This window comes from Astatotilapia calliptera, chromosome 12 (genome assembly GCF_900246225.1).
Source record: "Astatotilapia calliptera chromosome 12, fAstCal1.2, whole genome shotgun sequence".
Classification (NCBI taxonomy): domain Eukaryota; kingdom Metazoa; phylum Chordata; class Actinopteri; order Cichliformes; family Cichlidae; genus Astatotilapia; species Astatotilapia calliptera.
This window is the reverse complement of record NC_039313.1, coordinates 37,754,871-37,771,537: the sequence shown is the minus strand read 5'-3', so window position 1 is coordinate 37,771,537 and position 16,667 is coordinate 37,754,871. Positions and strand designations below refer to the sequence as shown.

The 16,667-nt window shown below is 44.4% G+C and overlaps 1 long non-coding RNA gene across 1 annotated transcript; it reads left to right on the top strand.

The window, feature by feature from the left end:
• The first annotated feature begins 11,723 nt into the window (after positions 1 to 11,723).
• Positions 11,724 to 12,435, top strand: LOC113033053 (uncharacterized). The gene is made up of 3 exons (XR_003273994.1): positions 11,724 to 11,752; positions 11,877 to 11,997; positions 12,077 to 12,435. It is a non-coding gene; the product is annotated as an uncharacterized LOC113033053 (long non-coding RNA).
• The last annotated feature ends 4,232 nt before the right edge of the window (positions 12,436 to 16,667 follow it).

Here is a 16,667-nt window from a genome sequence, read left to right as displayed (position 1 = left end):
TTTGTTATACAGAGGAGTTCATGGTCCACTCAGTTACTGCTTTCCCAGGTCCTGTGGCTGCACCTCCTCCATCATGGTGACAGGTGGTGTTAGGTAATAATAATAATACATTTTATTTGAGGGTGCCTTTCAAAAACCCCAAGGTCACCTTACAAAGAGAAAAAGACATCAATAAATCAGTAGATTAAAATAGATTCTAATACATTAAAATACAAAAAACAACAAATTAAAAAGAAAAAAACAAATAAACAAGATTTGACAGCGAGTACGATCTGTATTAAAGCGAGTAAGCCAGTTTAAACAAGTAGGTTTTGAGCTGTGACTTAAATAAGGGAATCTATATTTCTTAAGACTGAAGGAAGCGAGCTCCAGCCGAGGAGCAGAGCGAGTGAGAGCTCGGCGCCCCACAGTGACGAGACGAGCAGAAGGAACAACAAGATGAGTGAAAGACTTGAGAGAGCAGGAAACAGCGGAGATAGAGGGCCAAGGTTATGGATGCAAACGTGAGAACTAAGATTTTAAAGTTGATCCTGGTTTCTATGGGCAACCAGTGAAGCAGTCTGAGTTTCTCTCTGTGCATCAGAGACTAACAATTCCACTTTGGTGTCCAGGTTTGTGCATAGCAAAGGTAATCCTGCTGCCACCTTTCAGAGGGAAGAGGCTTTTTCCTGGAAGCCCTTCCAAACAGCCGTACTTGTTTGGTATCTTTCTAATCATACTGTCATGAACTTTAACCTTTAGGCATTAAGACTGTGACATGCAGCTTTTGGATTTTGGCCTTTTCTCCGAGCATTGTACAGCCTTAGTTTTTCACACACTCGTTTTGCCTTAAAGTGGTTAAAAGTAAAAGTCGCTGTTAAGGTGCTGTTGTTCATTTGATGTTGCGTCATTGTAAAGCCCACTAAGGAATAAAGGGTTGTCATTATGTCCTGTACTTTCTTTTTACGTGACTGTACGTTTGGCTCATTTTTTGGAAAACTGAACTAACCCAACAAGACAGATGCTAGATGTTGCCAGAGTGTTACCACTGTGTACATGGACGATACGTTTGTACCCTAACTGAGCGCTCAAAGTACCAATCACACGCATACATACAAGTGCTTTTTCTACACTTAAGCAACTTATCTATCTGTCAGTAGACAACCCACTGAGGCACAACCACCCCAGATGCACTCTGTGGCTGAAGCTAATATTCAATTGCACTACAATAAAGTTCTGGGAGTTAAGTGAAAGATTAAAATAACTGAAAACCTGGAAAAGGCTGAAGCAGCAGTTTTGACCCTTAATAATAATAATACTCCTTAATAATGGAGTACAATGTGGGAGGTGTGCTCAGGTGTAAGAGCAGGTCACCTACTAATTGGAAAGTTGGTGAGTCGATCCCTGTCTGCTCCAGTCTGCGTGCCAAATATCCGTGGGCAAGGTGCTAACCCACGTTTCTCCCTGATGCATCCATCGTGCTATGAGTGTGTGTGAATGTGAGATAGGAAGCACTATAGATGACAGCTCTTGTGTGATTGAGGCATGTTGTGTAAAGTGCTTTGAGTGCTCAGAGTAGAAAAGTGATCATTAAGAACCAGTACAATGTTGTCTTAGTCTTTAGCATAGTTCTGCTTTGCATTACATGTTCAAAAGAGCCAGTAAAGTAGCTGTAATGGTTTGTGCAGGATTATTTGAAACAAAGTATCGTTCCCTTCATAGTTTGGCTGTAAAAGCTCAGAGGTTTGATAACGTGTTCTCATCTGTTGTAGTGTAAGTTTGTAACTTTTGTGTGGTAACAGGAACATTAGCATGGCCTTAGCCTTTACATTGATTCAAGTTTCACTGGCCAGGAACCAAAGGTGTTCTCAGATGGAAAGCTTTATCAGCTCATCAGTAACATGCACCTTTTTAGTACATTACAGTTTGCACCCAGAGAGCAAAAGACGTTTGCTTTCACTTACACATGTGATCTAGAACCTGCAGTAACTCACCTGAAATAGCAAGTATTATTTTACCTGGGATTATGGACAGTCTGCCTTGTGAAGATCAGCTGAATGTAGTCCTGGCCTGTGTTAACACTGTCACTTTAGTCTTTTCCTGTTTAAAGCTTTGTAAGGATTGCACAGTGTTCAAACACAGTCGGTGTTTCCATCCTTCTGGAATGAAGACGTGTCGTTCCTCTGCTGGGCTGGAAAATAAAAGCTGTTATCAATAAAAATGAGTATGTGGTCCTAAACAAGTGTGTGTGTGTGTGTGTGTGTGTGTGTGTGTGTGTGTGTGTGTGTGTGTGTAGGTGTGTGTGTGTGTGTGTAGGTGTGTGTGTGTGTGTGTGGGTGTGTAGGTGTGTGTGTGTGTGTGTGTGTGTGTAGGTGTGTGTGTGTGTGTGTGTAGGTGTGTGTGTGTGTGTAGGTGTGTGTGTGTGTGTGTGTGTGTGTGTGGGTGTGTAGGTGTGTGTGTGTGTGTGTGTGTGTAGGTGTGTGTCATTTTCCTCAACACTTCTTCCCTTTCATGAAAACTGCCAAATTTCTCTTGATGTGGCAAATGACCCACAGGTGTCACACTGACATGTTTGGAAATCCACTGGACAGTAAACATGACCCGACACACCTCCTCTCTCTCTCCAGCATCAGTCCCACAATCCTTAAAACAAAAGAACTCATAATGGACCCCACCCTCATAATCAGGCCCCACACCACACACTCACAAGCAGGGCCGTTTAGATTCTTAACAAACACGATGGCCCCACAGCCCACCGCTGCCCACCCATGAGTCTGAGCCATGGCCTCAGTAACCCCTATCATTCAGGCCACTCACACATAGACTTGCCTCAGACCAAATCCTTTCAACCTGTTCTTCTATTGTGGGCCTTTCTCTTGTTTTGTACATATTCCCCGTGTTTTGTATATATTCCTGCTGTCTTACTATTTATAGCTTATTCCTGTACAGTTGGTGTGGAGTGCCCACAATTTCCTTGTACAGGTATAGTGACAATAAAGGGTTATTCTATTCTATTCTATTCTATTCTATTCTATTCTATTTTACATAAACTCGGAGTTCCAGTTCCAGAATACTTCAAGTAAGATGAAATCATTTGTATGTTTACAATCATATTTTCTTGACTCTTGATGTTTTACAGCCTTTTTTTCCTCTTTTCACCTCCATTCATGTTACAGATGAAATTAATCATGAATTACTTATCAGTTTCCATCCAGTATTTTCACAGGGCTAACACAGAGAGACCCGTCACCCTCGCTCCATAAATGACAAGCATGAGCATCAGGTGCAAAGGCAGAGCCTTCATGCTACGGGGCAGTACTGCTACATGTTTTGTAATATCATTTGTTAGATGCAAAGTTATCATTTGAACCTTCCCTAGATTATTTATTTCTGCGTGACCCATTGTCTTTCTTGCACTGTAGTTTCTTTTCAGTCGCTCAATGCCAGGTAGATTACATGTGTAACAAAAATGTATGACCTCATTCATGGCTATGGCTGTAATTTCATAATGATGTTACTGAGGTGTGAACATTTTTAGTCCAGCAGGGATTGCCCCACCCCTGGGTGGAGCCTGGACCTCCCACATTTCAGTCAGACCACCTGCACCTCACCATCCTCAGCAGCAGCCAGTACGTAAGGACAGCTCCAGGACTCAGTTTTGACCAGACTGTCTGCTCTATGTTACTCCTGTGAGCCCATTTCCTGTCTGGGACCTCACCAACTCACCCTCTGACAACTTCCTCCACACCTGACTAACTAACTACTAACTAACCCGTCTGACACCCCGTCACCACAGCATTCCTCTGCTGACAGGGTGAGAGTTAGAGACAGAGACGCTTAAACATGAACAACATGTCAAGCTCTTCCTGCAACTACACCTCTAGTGCAAAATGCAACCTGGAAGCACTCTGACAGCTGGGTGGATCTCATTAATTTGTCCATTTCAAGCAGCCTTCTGAGCATGTTTTATTGTAAACCAAGAAAAAGGGTGAACGACCACACTTGGCATTATTTCAGATGCTCCAGTAAGAGTTTCTTCTTCTTGTCCTTAGCGGGCGACCAGCGGCGGTGGTCTGCCGCGCAACCACTACGCTGCTGTAGGTGTCGTAGGTTCTCTTGCTTGACCAACGATTATCTTCCAAGCTTTTCGATCTAAGGCGATGGTTCTTGCCTGCTCGAGGTCAAGTCGAAGGGCCTTCAAATCATCCTGGATTTGTTTCATCCATGTCTTCTTTGGTGCATTTCGATGCACCCTCCAATCGGTGGGGCGGGTCAACCAGAGTAGGCCATGGGGGTAGCGGCTCGGGTCCATTCGACAAATGTGGCCAAACCAACGGAGTTGGCAGTGCTGGATTAGGTCGCCGATCGTCGGTTGGCTGCCGCAGCTGGTGAGGATGGTATCATTCGAATGACGGTCACGAAGGGAAACGCCGAGAATGCATCTAAGGCAACGCATTTGGAAAACTTCGAGCTTGCTCAGGTCGTGTTTGAGCATTGTCCACGTTTCTGCGCCGTAAAGTAGAATGGGCAGGATCAGGGTTCGGTAAAGGTGGATCTTTGTCGCCAATGAGATGTTGTTCTTCTTCCAAACGCACCAGCGCAGGGAAGCGAATGCTGCCGCCGCCTGCCCAATTCTGGAGTGTATCTCTACTGATGATGCCACTTTCTTCTCCTCGACGAAGGACCCCAGATATTGAAATTGTTGGATTTGTTTGATCTGCACAACGTCGAGGTGGACGATCGTTGGTGAGCTGTCGGTGGTCAGGACTTTGGTCTTCTCGGCGTTAACCTTGAGGCCGTACAGTTTGGAGTGCCGGGCGATGTCATAGAGGATGTGAGTTGCCTCAGTGTCATCTTCGGCAAAAATGGCGCTATCGTCAGTGAACATTAGATCGGTGATAAATCGATCGGTCGAGGCTTGGACTCCGCGGCGGCCCTTGAATGCTTTGCGCATTATCGCATTGATGACGATGTTGAACAACAGTGGTGACACCACATCGCCCTGCCGGACCCCTGTCATGATGGGGAATTCTTCGGACACTTCATCATGAATACGTACCTGGCTGGTCGAGCCATCGTAGGCGGTTTGTAGTAGCTCGATGATCTTCACGGGTATGTGTTCGGCTGCCAAAGCCCTCCACAAGGCTGGCCGGTCGATGCAATCAAACGCAGACTTGAAATCAATGAAGATGATGACTGTTCGGCGTCCACATCTGATCCGTTCCTCCATGAGTCGACGTAGGGTGAAGATCTGGTTGCTGCAGCCTCGTCCGGGTCGGAACCCGGCCTGTTCTTCCCGGCTGGTCATCTCACAGTGCTTTTGAAGGCGTGATTGAATTATTTTCTTAAGGACCTTGCCGACGATGGACAGTAAGCTGATGCCCGGTAGTTTTTACATTCTCGGTTGTCGCCTTTCTTTAGGATAGGAATGACAGCCGCCTTCTTCCAATTTGCTGGTATCATATTTGATGTCCAGATCAGTTTGAATAACGAGTGTAGATGTATGACGAGGACTTCTACTCCAGCTTTGAGGGCTTCTGCCGCCACATGATCAAGGCCAGCGGCCTTGTTGTTCTTTAGCAAATGGATTGCGAGTTTGACTTCTTCTACCGTTGGTTCTGCATCAGACATCGGCACCTTAGGAGGGTCGATGATGGGCGGCGCTGCAGCCGGACCTTGGGGCGGATCTTGATTGTAGAGTTCATTGAAGTATTCTTTCCACCGTTGCAGTTGACTTTACAAACGAGCCATCCACCTTCCTGATGTTATCATTCATCGTCTTGCACTTGCCACTGAGACTACGTATTGTCTGGTACAACACCCTGTAGTCTTGTCGTTCAGCCGTATTTTCAAGTTCCTCGGTGACTTTGTTCCAGTACGCCTCACGGTCTGCTTTCATCTTCAGCCGCACCTCACAGTTTAGCCGATGATACTTTTCAAAGTTAGTTAGCTTGGCCTTCTTGCATTCAACGACCAGGTCGAGACACTTGTCCGAGATCCACGGTTGTGTGCGACGCCGGGCGGGTGGGCACAGCGGCTTGGCGCAGTCCAAGATGACTTCCGATATTGTTTGCTCTTCTTTGTTGGCATCGTCGCTCAGGGGGAGGAGGGCGAAGCGGTTCGATAATGCGATCTGGAATTCTTGACAGCGGTCATTGTTGTTGAGGTGATGCCAGCCCAGCCTGGGCAGTTTGGGTGTCGGCTTCTTCGCTCGTTGGAGCTTCAGGCGCACTCTGGCACGGACAAGATAGTGATCAGAGCCGCAGTCGGGTCCGCGCATCGCCCGGACATCTTGCAAGGATGATCGGAACCGGGTGTTGATGAGCACATAGTCGAGTAGCGCCGAGTCGTTTCCTCTTGGGTTGCGCCATGTCAGACGGTACTTGAGCGAGTGTTGGAATAGCGTGCTCCCGAGGACCAGTCTGTTGGCGGCGGCGAATGACAGCAATCGTAGCCCTTTGTTGTTCATTTTTGCATGGCCGAACTTTCCCATCGTCGATTTCCAGCCAGTGCGGTCTTCTCCGACGTGGGCGTTCATGTCGCCGGCGATCATGATCATGCCGGTTTGAGGTAGGGAGTCCAGGACGTCTTGCAGGCGATCATAGAAATCATCTTTAGATGCGTCGGAGTTCATTTCGGTCGGTGCATAGACCGCAATGATGTGTAGCTTGATTGTACCGTTGACAGTTAGGACGGCGATACGGTCAGATATGGGTTGGAAGGCCACGACGCTCGCAGAGAACCGATGGTGTACCATGAAGCCGACTCCGGTTTCTCTTTTGTCGCTGCCCGAGTAATACAACGTCATCTTTTCGTCCATGGCTGGCACTTCGAAGGAGACAGTGCCAGTTCCAGTCAGCCGAAGTTCCGATAGGGCCGTTATTGAGACGTTGAGTTTTGAAAGTTCACGGGCGATGATCTCCTTCTGCCCAACATGGTGACCAGTTCTGACATTCCACGCTGCAATGTCAATCGGCGTCTTGGACGTGAGATGATGGAATTGATGGCCAGTAGTCCATTTCCCACCAGCGCCCTGGGTCCCCACCACACTTGCATAGCTTCTCTCAGAGTCTTCAGATAAAGACCAGCAGTTTGGTTTCAGTCGTAGAGGGTTCCAAGTAGAAGATGGCGAGTCGGGTCAGCAATTTGACTAGAAGCAAATGTATTTTGACCTTTTTCCTGTATGTGAATTTAACCCCCAGTGTGAGACTGAAAATGAGTTATACTGTGACTTTGTTATACTGTGACTTTGCCAGATTTGCCATCATGTGAGTTCTTGTTCTTCCATAAAATGAGCCTCAGTTTAAAGGATGCTTTGACTGAAGGAGGCTCAAATTCTCAAAGATTCAATTCAGTTTTATTTATGTAGAGCTAAATCACACCAATATCCACCTCAAGGTGCCTCATTGTAAGGTAAACCCTACAATATAGAGAAAGCACCAACAAGAGCAAGCACTTTGGTGACAGTGGGAAGGAAAAACTCCCTTTTAACTGGAAGAAACCTCCGGCAGAACCAGGCTCAGGGAGGGGCGGGGCCATCTGCTGCAGTTGGGCATGAAGGGAGGACAACAGGACAAGGACATGCAGTGGATAAGAGGAGTGTTTAGGACATCTTGAGAGTAACAAATGACAGCAGTGCAGCCTCGAAGTAAATGAACTAGTTTTCTGAGCTCGCTGTGAGAGGATATTCCTTATTAGAGACATCGCACAAACATATTTGCCTTACGCAGATTGAAGGACATATGCCTGTTGACTCCGAGACACAGATTAAGAGTTGCACTGATTAATGTAAAATAAGAGCCATATTCATAACTTTGGGAGTATGAGTTGAACTCACAGTATCTTCAGTCTTCCCTTCAGTAATTAAATTTTTCATTAATTTTTGCTGAGTTTATTTGGTTTCTCTTTGTTTCTTTTTTCACTTTCATTTCAGTTTGATTTTATTGTTCTTGAAATGTTCAGTGTGTTTTGTTAAAGTTTCTTTGTAAAAAAAAAAAAAACCCTTACAGTGTCACTTTTCATGACTTATGACAGATTTCCTAGATGGAAAGTTTCCATTTTCACCACCATCCTCCAGTTCAGGGCTGAGTGTGAAGCAGCAGGAATGAGAATTAGTATGTCCAAGACCACAGTCCTGCTCCTGTCATATCTCAAAGACCTCATAGTACCATATTATCTAAAACAGAGCCCTTCTCTCTCAGACTGCTGGTTTATTTGTGGTTCCTAGACAAGGCAGAGCCTTCAGCTGTTAGGCCAGTCTGTCCAGTTCATTTGATCTTTTTTCTTTATCAGAATGTGACCTTCAGCATGGCTTTTTGCATATCTGTCAAACTTACATGTTTGGGATCATCGTTGCACAAAGACAACCCAAATTAATGATGTCATTCATTAAGGGACAGAAGCTCGTCCCACACAAACCTCCTGTCCTGTGTGGAACAAAGAATTCCCCCATTTGTTAAATCATGAATTGTGTGAGATTAACCACATTTTTTTGGAAAGCTAAATTCAGTCACACCCAGGCCAGATTCCTGCCAGATGAATCATGAAATCACCTAAATAGACCTAAAAGGCTAAAAGATTTCTAAAAGCAGCACATCATGCCACTATCTGAAGAAAAGTCTAGAATAAAGTGACTGACATCTGTAAGGGTAGAAAGAATTACAAAGCCCTTTGTAAAGCTTTAAGAATCCAGGAAACCACAGGAGAGCCGTTATCCACACAAGAAGAAAAGTTGGGACAGTGGTGGACCTCTTCAGCGAAGTCCGGACTAACAAGATGACTCCAAGAGTCAATCAACGATTCATCCGAATGTTTCTACGTTTCTTAGTATTGTTTAGTTTGCTTGTTCTTCCTGGTTTCATCATTCCTGGTTGTGAGGTCTTGTTCATTCCAGTCTGCGTGGTCCATCATGTATGGTTGTTTCTGTCTCCCTGATCTTTCTCCCGGGCTCCATGTTTCTCAGTTAGTTATTCTGGTCTCGTGCTGATGTCATGGCACACAGCAGCAGGTCTCCCCAGCCTTGGGAAGTGAAGTAAAAATGTAAATGTTCTCTTCAGAGATGTTTGAAAGATAAATGATAGAGTAACAGTTCTGAAGTTGCAATTTTCATAGTTTGCTTGTAAAAGCATTGACACGTGATGCATTGTGTTGTTATCAGGTGTGTTTTGTTAACGAGCATCTGTGCAGCATTACACATCTTATTTCAGAGGTCTCGTCCTTTATTTCTGTCGTGGTTTGATTATGTTCACCGTACGTCCTTGAAAATGACCCGTAGCTTTTGCTAAAGTATCCAAAGAGTTGCAGGATCCCAGCAGGGCGTAATGCTGTAGTATCCCACGACTGGAATGTCTGTCTAAGCTGCTGGACTGGGACAACGGCATTCTGATCATATGCACAGGCATGAGTCAGGAGAGACGTGTGACTGAGCACCGGGGAAACACTAAGCTTCAGGGTCAGCTTAGCCGCATGTATTTGCTTAGCTGCTAAACGGGGGTCGCCCCCTGAGCCACGGTCGCCCCCGTGGCTCAGGGGGTTGGGAATCGCATCTGTAACCGGAAGGTCGCTGGTTCGATCCCTGGGCTCTCTGTCCTGGTCGTTGTGTCCTTGGGCAAGACACTTTACCCTACTTGCCTACTGGTGTTGGCCAGAGGGGCCGATGGTGCGATATGGCAGCCTCGCTTCTGTCAGTCTGCCCCAGGGCAGCTGTGGCTACAACTGTAGCTGCCTCCACCAGTGTGTGAATATGAGAGTGAATGAATAGTGGCATTGTAAAGCGCTTTGGGTGCCTTGAAAAGCGCTATATAAATCCAATCCATTATTATTATTATTATTAAAGGCTAGGTGAGGAAAGAGACCACACCCCCATGCCAGCAGGTTTTCAGCTACATCAGGTTTCTGACTACTGAATCACCTGATTATCTGACCTTTGACCTTTGTGAGGAAGGAGAGAATAAAACAGCTGCTTCTCTCATATTCTACAGAGCAGTCCACACAGTGTCCTCCATCCATCCTGCTTTTCTGTCGCCACCTCAGCCAGGTGACAGATGTTTGTACGGTTCCTCATCTCAGGCCGGCTGCGAGAGAGCAGCTCTCGTCCAAGTCTGCTGAGGACGAGAAGCTAGTTTGGGACTCTTTACCATTTATTGAGAGAGCAGAAGTAAAAACTGAAGCTTTTTAATATATGGAGTCTCATCAAAAGTCTCATTAAAAGTAATGCAAATGGTATATAAACACTGAAAGCACAAAGTAAATATACCAGCCGCCTGAGGGTCTCCGTTTCCGTCGCCAGTCTTCATTCAAGCTTCGATCTCCAGCAGTGTGACTCTGAAGTGCTGCACCGTATGTTTGTATGTTTCCTCCCCAACAAACAACAATGTTGACCAAAAGTTTTGCACCGTCAAAGGCAACAGCTCATGCCTTTGCTTTCATTCTATAATACTGGACTTATTTTTCTACAACGGTTTGAACTTTAAGAGTTTAAACAAGAGAGAAAAGTGTGAAAATGTTCACGCCTGTCTGAGAAAAGTGTATAAAGTGTGTAGTGAGGGGTTTTACAGCCTAAAACATCTATAATAGTTGTAAAAAAAAAAAAAACGTTGTCTACTGTGCAGGTTTCAGCTATTGCAGGTTACTTTGAGAACATAACTGTGGCGAGGGACCGCTGTAGTGCAGTTTTTTTATTATGAATTCTACAGCTGGTTGGTGTTTGGATGGTTTGTCGTAGTCTTTTTCTGTTATACACAGACATATATCTTCCCTCAGTGCTCGCTGTCCTCCTGTGTCTAGTGTCCTGTTAATGGTTCATTTGTTTGCTCTGTTTATTCCCTCTCTGTCTCATGTTTGTTTTGCTTCCTTTTCGTGTCTGCCTCTGTCGTTCTCTTCCTGTCCCTCACTTTCTCTTACTGCTCTCGGTCTCTTGGCTCGGTCTGCCAAATGTGCTATTGTCTTCCCACGTAAAGTCGTGTGTCTGAGTCTCAGTGTGTGTTTCTCGTACTTCCTGTTTTATTCTGATAGCCATTTGTCCTCTGTGCATCATGCTGTTTTGCTTCTGCTGTCTCATCAGTTAGATTATGTCCAGCCGTGTTCCCCTGGCGTTTCCTCTCTGCCCTGATTTCCTGTGTGCATATATTGTCTGCAGCTTTAGTTCTATATTATTCTGGAAGTTTAGCAACAAAGCTGCAGTGAGTTCAGCCCTGCATCTGTTTGTATTGCAGGTCCTACCCTGCTGCCTCACACAGCACAACCTGACTCACAGGATTCTAATACATACGTCTTGCATATATAAAGACATTTGGTTCAGTTCTGCTGACTATAGCGAGGAAAAAGAGGATGTGTCCATGTACAGGAATAAATACACCTGCATTTCTGTGACCAGTTTAAGTCATGAGCCCAACTATGCTGCTACATAGAACTGAATGCTCTTCAACACTGCTGTAACAGACAGAGGAGGGCCAGGCCTTATTAAATGAGCATGACAAACCAAGATGACAAAGCATGCATGGTTAAGTCAAGTGAGATTTGAGAAGAAAGCAGAAACCTGACCCGCTGAATGATAAAACAGTTTATATTGCAGTCACACTGCACTGCAGGTATGAGGAGGAAAAACATCCATGCCTTTGTCAGGCCCACAGTCCACATTCCCCAGAGAGGTGTGACACTTTCAGGTGTGTATGGCTGTCACATTCAGGAAGGGTGGCGCTCTGCTGGAATGACAGGTATGACACCAACAGAGTTTCAAATGCGTGGGTGAAGCCAGGTGTGGTGCCATGCAGTGGTGAGGTGTTCTTTTTAAGAAGTGTAGACTGTGGTTTTATCATTTTGATAGTTTTTAAAGGCTGCTTTATAAATTATTTGTTGTATATTTTATTGTTTATTTGCTTTTTTCATTATGACATCAGTGCTTTGCTGCTCAGAGGTAGATGGCGATCATGACGGAGCCAGCAGCACAGGCGAAGTTGTCCTTGGGGCCCAACCCTGCGTCTCATGAGTCCTGCTGTCTTCCCGTGGACAACGACATGGGTAATAAAGTTGGACTCACCACTCATAGTAGTGCAAATGAATGAATTCATTCCTAAAACAATTCCACTGAATAAACCAGCGGATGGCGGTGAACCTGTGTCTTCTGGGAGCACCCTGGGGTCTAGGGTCCAGGCACCTGGCTACTTCAGCTTCCACCCTGCACGGATAACCAGGAGGCTTTTTCAGTCAGGAACCTGTAAACTGAGGGTGTGGGTGTTACTTCAGAAGTACGTCACAACTCAGGTGTGGAAAACACAGACGGATCGAGAACACAGCACAGTAGAGAAATGGTGATAAATTCTGGTAATGTTGGTAAATTGGTAGTAGTCAGCACATTACAGTAAAAGGCAAATGTTTTCTCTGTACTCATGTCAATATTTCCACCACTGTCAAGGTTTGGTTTCACATAATAATGATAAAGCAGAACATTTGAAAACAATCACCGTGTTTGCCTTCATGTAACACCTGCTTTGGGAGCTTTTTAATCTGAGCCCTGTTGTCACAGATCTAGGAGAAGGACCTTTTATGGTCATTGTGTTTTCTATACTGAAGGGTGCACTTGTCATGGTTCTGGGTCATTTTGAGCCAATATTTAGAGTTTTGTGCCTTTTTTGTATTATGTTCTAATTTATATAATTACATATCTTAGGATTCAGTTAGCTCTGTGTTTAAGTTTGGTTTCCCGGTTTAGTTCTTGTCGGTTTAGCTTGTTGTTGTCTATGCCATGTCTTCACTGTGTGTGAGTCGGTCGTGTCTGTCGTGCTTAAGTCTCCCTCGTTCTTTGTGTGTCTTAGTCGTGTCTTTGTCTCCCGTGTCCCCTCGACCCCTCTGTCAACCTCGTGTTGTCACAGTCTACGTCTCACTGCGTTTCCTGTTTTATTTTGACAGTCTCGTGTTCCATGTTCAGTGTGTTTAGTTTTGCTTCCCTGTGGTGTTGTGTTGATTTGTGTCAGCCAGAGATGGGCAGTAACGCGTTACTTTTTTCAGGTAACGAGTAAAGGATTACTATTACAAAAACGGTAATTAGATTACCGTTACTTTCCCGTAGGAACGCTGCGTTACTGCGTTACTAAAACCGTGATTTTTTTTGCGAGAATGTCTCATGACAGTGACGTAAGCAAGTGCGACGTTGGTGACAGCAGCTGTGTGCAGATCAACAATGGATCACATATCGAGTGCAGAGAGAGTATGAGCGTGCAGCGTTTAAAGCGTGGAAGCACTGACCTTACTTTGAGTTTGATTCCATAAAAAGTGACAAAAACATTAGTGTCCGCTGTGCGTGGGAAGAAAACTTCTTTTTACAGCGAAAAAAACCCTAAACTTCCAACAAGCACCGAGTAGCTACGACGTGATGGGAAACTCACAGAGAAACTCACGGATTCTTCCACTGACCGCGGCACACCTGCACCAGGGTAAACCCTCCGCCTGCCCCACTCCTGCTTTACAGGTGAAAATAGAGCAACAGGACCGCTGAGTCTTTGACTTTATTTATTTTCTGCTGTGTTTTACTTGCATCTATTTGAAAGACTGAGTGTAAACACACAAAATATTTTATTTTATGTGCTGGAATGTGCAGAAAATAGGTTTAAATGTTAAACTAATTTCTTCCAGTCAGAGAATGTTGCATATAATTAAATTTTTGCTTGATGCATAAAGTTAAAAGATTAAAACTAATAAAACTATAAAAGTTTTAAAAAGAGACTTTTCCATTTGATTACATTTTGTATGATGGATTATGCAGGAAGTAGAATTGGGCTGAAAGATCTATCACTTTATCACCTACTCAGGTTGTAAATCATGTTTTTAAAAAGTAACGAAGTAACTAAGTAATTAATTACTTTTGAAAATAAGTAATCAGTAAAGTAATGGGATTACTTTTTTGGGGGAGTAATCGGTAATTAGTTACTGATTATTTTTTTCATTAACTTGACCAACACGGTGTCAGCTGTGTTCCCCATGTGTTTTCACTTCCCTCGTTTCCCTTCTGTCTATTTAAGTCCTCTGTCTCTCAATGTCAGGTTGTGTGTTTCCCATGACTAATGTTCCAGGAGTCCGTGTCTCAGGTCCAGGATTCACATTCAGGGTGTTTCTGTGTTTAATTTTAGTTTATCCACTTTAGGGTTTTGTTTAGTTTTGCCTTTGCACTTTGTTTTGTATTTTTTTCTACCAGCCTTATTAGATTCCATCTCACCTCCACACAGTCTGCATCCACAGACCGTGACAGCACTACCGAAGTAGCATGTACCCATCAACTGTTATAAGAATAAGAATGGGTGAAGTGGACAAGGACAAGGACCCAACGACACAAGGACAAGGACACAACGACCAAGACTGTCCAAGCTGGGGCTCGAACCAGCAACCTTCCGAGGCAAACTCCCAACTCTGTACTCCCTATATATATATATATATATATATATACATACACCAGTTAAGTAAACTTTTTATTAAATCATATCAGGGGTTACAAATGCATCAAAAATGAAATAAAAGTGCAAAAAGTGGGACCTCACCCTGTCCCGATACTCAGAGAGATGAAACCACACCCATCTGAATTCCAGAATGGGACACAGACAGAGAAACTTTGTGACACTTTCTGCTGTCTGCTGTCTCTGACACACACACACACACACACACACACACACACACACACACACACACACACACACACACACACACACACACACACACACACACACACACACACACACACACACAGTGATGGGCGTGTGCAGCTACAGCTCATCAGGGACAGGGGTGTGCCACTTTTCAGGTTTAAGCAAACATGCTCACTTACACATCTATTCCTATTGTCACAGACACACTGAAGCACTTCAAAACTCTGCTCCACCCTTTGCTGCTTCGCATTATTCAAATAGTCTGTTGGGAACCAGGTGACTCCACCCTGCCCTTAAATATGTGGTCCTCTCTGTAAACATTCCTCCTGTCTCCATTAGTGTAATGATCAGCATCAGATTAGCACATCAGGCAACATAGCAACACAATGACAAATATGTGTTTTATTAATGTGATGAGACTATATTAGTAAATGGTAATATAAACTGTGACTCCCTTACTCCCTTTATGCTCCTCCTCTGTGGGGCAAGCTGCAGTGCTGTGACAGCTTATGGACATCTACATTCGTACTGGTGTTGTGCCAAAAAGGCACTGGTGGTGCTGCATAAATGACATGTTTTTGCCTCTTTCATCACTTTGTATGCAATAACACCTGGTGATTGATGCACTTTTAGGACTGCCTTTCACATGTTACCTTTTAGGCTTAGATTGATGTGACTTGGAATAATGACTCCTCTCGAATGTGTCAAAGCAAAGGTAACGAGCATGTTTGGAGTAGAAATGATAGATATTTGTGTTAAAATGTGGGGAGTAAATGTATCTGTACACTTAAGAAAAGTACAGATACCTGAAAATTTGACTGTACAGTAACAAAGTATTTGTACTTCATCACTTCCCACCTCTACACTTGCCCAAGGATACTTTGGCAGGCCAACTGATGCAGCCAAGGATTGAACTGCCAACCTCCTGAGCAGCAGATGGCCCTCTCAAACTAAAGCTACTCAGCTCTCATTTTAAACATACAACAGTGAAAGTCTCTTTCCTTTCACCTCAAAGCTACACACCAATTTGCATCCATCTTTTACTTTACTGCCATCTTGTGGCTGCAAGCAGTGCTTAGAAGTAAAGCTGCGTCTGTGAAGCTTCTCAAGCTGACTTTGGTTTGTAATCCTCTGGTCTCTGACAGGGGCTGATGGGAGACTACTGTGCAGTGCATGACAAGCTGGCACTGGCTCTACTTTCACAGCTCTGAGATCAGTTATTATCTGTGCTTTGTGTGCAAACAGGACTAGCATTAGCAAAGAAACAAGCTTCACTGTAGCCAAAGTTTACGTATTAGCCTTGGCCAACATGTGTGATGTAGAGGAGTGACAGTGCAGTGTAAAAACTTTATTTGTTTAGCACATTAACAAAGAAAGCCTTGATGATGGAGACGGGCACTCCTGTTTACTCACACAGACAAAGGTGAGCAGGGACGCCTGTAGCAGCGCTTCCAGATTAGCCTCTATGACAAATCACTCGACTGACTGAATGTACGCCACTGCCTTTAACCAGCGTTTGTGCTAATATACCACCTTCATTTTGAATTAATATTTTGAATCATCCACTTTACAGTTAGCCATGTCACACAGTGCCCAGCTTTGTGTTGTTCATGTATCTCAATATGCTTTAAAAGTGAAGAAAGAGGCCATTTGTGTGTCTGCTCAGCTTTCTGTCAGACTCACCACATACTCCCAGTCTGCTCTCAGTCAAAACACAAGTCTTTATAGGATTTCTCATATTTCTTCACATTCTGTTGATAATTGCAGCTGTTTTTTAACTGACTCTAAGAACCTCATATAACTTTTAATAAGACAGTGTAATGAAGGAAACAGTTTGCTTACTTGTATTTCAGCTGCTGTCCTACTGCCGTAAATCCTTTAGGTGTCACGAACAGGTCATCTGCCACCATCTCACCCTATCCCAGCATCCTCTGTCACACCAGCCCTCTGAATGTCCTCCTTCATTACATCCATGAGTCTTATCTGAGATTTTCTTCCTGCCTAGCAGCTCCATCTTCATCATCCTTTGTCTGATGTACCCCCTCTCCCCCCTCT